Source organism: Ananas comosus, linkage group 3 (assembly GCF_001540865.1).
Source record: "Ananas comosus cultivar F153 linkage group 3, ASM154086v1, whole genome shotgun sequence".
Lineage (NCBI taxonomy): Eukaryota > Viridiplantae > Streptophyta > Magnoliopsida > Poales > Bromeliaceae > Ananas > Ananas comosus.
The window spans coordinates 15,391,479-15,395,883 of record NC_033623.1 but is presented as its reverse complement, the minus strand read 5'-3'; the positions used below and the strand labels follow the sequence as shown (position 1 = coordinate 15,395,883).

Sequence of the window (4,405 nt, the reverse complement as noted above, 5' to 3'; positions counted from 1 at the left end):
TTATGCTCAAAGCGCAATTTGAATGCAAACCCAGAGTCAAAGGTATCAACAAATTAGTCTAATAATAAAAATAGAAAGTATTCTTGTTATTTTTACTGGAGCGGAGCCACCACATATTTCTTTTAATAATAAAGCATTGCACTAGAGAAAATGGAACATCATATGTTAGCCATTATGATAAAAAATAAGCCTTGTACTTACACTTGCACCTGTGAATAAATTTCCGCCATATACAGCGAGATAAAAAAAGAAAATTTCAACCAAGATTACGTAACAATAGTTCGTGCTCTAGTTTTGATTATAAATTGTCCTAAGATTACAACCTTACTTTACCACAAAATCCGACGGTCGTATAAATGACGTCCCAAGTGGCAAAGAGTTTGATGATTGGTACCCGACGTTTCAAGTTCGAATCCTAATTGATTTACATTTTCAACTAAATTTATTTCTAAATGAAATAAACAAAGCGGGTAGCATGCTATCTATTTTTCAAAAAAAAAAAAAACATCCGACGGTCATATATAATTCATGATCTAGCTCAATTTGAAAGCTTAAAGCATTCGAGCATAAGAAATAAAAACATTTAAGACATTTTTTTTCTGGCGAAAAGATTTAACCAATTCTGACATCACAGATGACATTTCTTTTTTTTTGATACAATTAATAGTAGCCTCCGATGCCCTAAAATTTCAAACCTGGCGCCTTATAACTCCAAAATGAAACACTTTAACTTACACTTTAGTTAAGATGGTTTGGCTTCAAGCTGATTTTTCGCTAATGGAATTGCCGGTCTACAGCAGTTCATTCAAGAACAATGACTACTCATAAATAGTCTCGCTAACCGCTCACACTGAACTTCATGTCTCCTGCGTCCTTTTCGTCCGGTGAGCCTCTTTATCTCTCCTGTTGACATAAGTTTCTGTCTATTAAAACAAAAAAAAAAGAAGAAAAAAATAACTTATTCAGTAGAGATATTGCCACAGCAGATTTTAATATTCACAAAACAATGGTCTAAAATAATGAAAAAGTATAATTCATCCACCCTTAAGAACGCAAACTTTTTCGCTACTATTTTACCGTTTTCAAAATAACGTAGTTCAACCGACTGTCCCTAACACAAGTGGTAAAAGACACGGTGGTTGATATCCAAAGTCCAAAGTTTAAATTCTAGTTGATTTACATTTCCAACTAAATTTATTTTTCAAATAAATAAACAAAGCGGATAGTATGCTATTTTTTTCTCTTTCAAAAAGAAAAAAAAAGAATAGCATAGCTCGTCTCGTATATACGGAATCACTCCATAAGCTCAGGATCAGCTCCCCTGAAAACTAAAGAAGCTTTTCTTCAACTTCCCTTATTCTTTTTCTTTTGTTTTTCCTTTTGAGAAAAAAATAGAAGGGGAGCCCAACCTGTTCCTCTACTACGGTAATGGACAAGCAATGCACTCAAAGGTACAAAAAGCTAACAACAAAAAGCCATGTTATTGTTCGACTTTTAGGCCCAAGATGACTGGGCAATATACCCTACTCTGATGTGGCTCAGGAAGCATATGAGAAGACAGGAACTAGGACAAACCATTCAAGAATATAATGAATTAGACATAAATTTACCAAACCAACAAAGCATGCAATGAACAATGAAATATGCCTAAAAAGTTATTAATTGTAATCTGATGAGAAGTTCTATCAAACAATAGTTTTCACCACCACGGCTATCATCCAATCTCCGAATGTATAACTAGAAGATTTTTAGTGCTCCACTCTTAAGTTACCCAAAAAAAACAGTGTGGTTACTTCAGAATCAGCAGCTTAACATTAATGGTACTATCCTCTTAAAAAAAAAAAAAAAAGAAGAATAGTGCAGATAAGTTATATCTAATTCCATTTTGTTAATTTCGATCTTTAAAGCACATGCAATAAATAAACCACAAGTTGATACTTTATTTCTCTAGTCAAAAGTAGTGCCAACTATCATATGCATCACATGCCTTCTCTCTCCTCTCTGCTATTCAATGGACTCCTACATGCCAAACACGCAAAAGAATACAATTTCTAAAAGCATTCACAAATCAAGTTGCCCTAGAATTTTCTATATGTAAAAATAGGGGCAGGGCAAGAGGGCCACCGGCTAATTTCCCATTCGCAATATCACATAAGGAAGAAATAAATAAACCAGAGCTTTTGAGTTGATATATGTAACTGCAGAGAGATAGCAAATGCAGAAAATGACATCTTAACCACCAGAAGGACAAGGGCAGTAGAGAATTAATTCACTGTCCTTCTTAAGTGTTTTTTAAAAGCAAAAAGCAAACATATGTGATTAGCTCCTAGATTTTAAGACTGATAGTTTACGGCAGATGGGTAGGGAAAATGAACTCCCGAGGAATAAGAACAAACAAATGAAGGCATAGTAGGTAAGCTAATGCTGGAAGGAATAAAACATCCATAGAGGCTAAAGACCTTGTGATAACAAAGAAAAGGCAATATATGTAAAATGATCCTAGTGATGAATCTTTTTCCTTTTTGAATATATATTTGCTTCTTTCCCTAAAAACAGAAACTATCTTGTACATTGATCTGTGCGAAATTGATACACAAAATTGAAAAATTACAGGTAATAAATCGATAGATATAAAATCTATTACATCAAAGAAGATAGCCCTGAGTAACACCAAAAGTGTAAATTGATTGATGCAGGTATGGGCTACTGTTGATGCCTTACAGTAGCTTCGTTCTTTTCTAATATAAAAAATAATCTCGTTAACTTAGCTCACCATTTGGAATCACATTTAGGAGCTGTTTGGATGCATGGATACTGTTCAGCCCCTCTTTTGTTTACTAAATGGGCATGTGATAGTTGGTTGATAGGGAGTATGCAAGGGAGATACCAATGAACTTTGTATCAAAAGCACGGCTGTAATTACCACAGCAAAAGAATACTCAAAGGTTACAAAATAAATAGCATTAACCATAAGGCGCATTCAAATGCAAGTCTTAAGCTGAGTCCTCTGGAATGTATTAATATGAAGAAGGCACATTTATGTCAAACAAAAACTGATTTAGGAGATTCTTGTTTTTGTACAAAATGCATTGTTTGCATGAACATGGCCCAGATCACAAACTTGCTTCAGCAGATAACCAAAATTTCTACTGCAACGTTCTGAAACAGCAATCCCTTCTTCTGTGAAGTACACACAAAAGAGTATACTGAAAATAAGTCATTAAACGAAGAATCAAATATATTTAGACACCGAGTAAAAACAAAGGGACTCTATCACTATATATTATCACTTCAAAGTGACGGTCTCATGGTCAGGAATGTTACATACTCGCAGGACATATCAGTATGAACAACTACTGTAAACAATAACATACCCTTATACCGGAACACAGGAAAGTCGTGGTTAGATTACCCTGCAATAATGAATATTAGAAAAGCCTAAGATCTTGCAATCTAGCATTACATATTGCAAAAACCACAAATTCTTTTCCAAAACAAACAGTCCCTTCTTTTAAAATCACAAGAAAAATCATTCTTCTACAAGCCTCAAAATATTGCAAAAACCAAATTAGAACCACTGTAGCACAACACAACCATAATCAAACAGAAGTAATCAGTTCCTCAATGATATAATAAATATCAAGGCATCATAACAAGTTCTCGGTGCGGCAGCATTTTACGTACTTCGCTTTGGTTCCCAAGATAAGTGACTAAAATGCCATAATCTTCTCGCATAATCTTCTATTTATTTGATAAACTTTAGAATGCAAAGAACTACTAGATCATACAATATGAACAGAGTACTTCGTTATTGATAGCTTCCCTGCAATACAAAATCAGTCACGGAATTGATAGTCGCGTTCCTAATGTTTGTATTAAAGCAGAGATGTAATAAAATGTTTTCCAATTCACCATGGTTGTGATTTATCTGTGCTCTACACATGATTTAAGATGCATATGCAGTGCATAAGCTCTACATGAATCACATTTGTTTGCTCAAAAACTTAAAATCGTAGGTAAACATGGAAAAATAATTTAGTAAAAGAGCGACGGAACAGATTAAGAGCATGGTTAGAACAAATTTTATTAGGGTTTCCTTCGGCAATTCCGACGTGATCTTCTCGCATTCTTTGATGACCAAACGCTAACGCATCGTAAAAAAATTTAAACAATTGCATCGCTCCAATCAACATCCCAATTCCAATTAGGGTTTAGAAAGCAAAAAAGAAAGAGAAGAGGAAAGAGGCGTGCCTCGGCGTTGATATTCGCTTCGATCCGACCATCGAAAGATCCCAAGTACGACCAAAACCCTAGACGATGAAACGGAAATTAACACGAACGGATCGCAGAGGAGAGAAAAGAAAGAACAGTGAAGGAACCCACAAAAGCATGGGACATAAATAAA

General features: G+C 34.7%; 1 long non-coding RNA gene across 1 annotated transcript; it reads right to left on the bottom strand.

The window, feature by feature from the left end:
* LOC109707133 lies at positions 568-3,180 on the bottom strand. Its single transcript, XR_002215413.1, has 2 exons — positions 2,774-3,180; positions 568-923 (listed from the first exon to the last, which is right to left on the bottom strand). It is a non-coding gene; the product is annotated as an uncharacterized LOC109707133 (long non-coding RNA).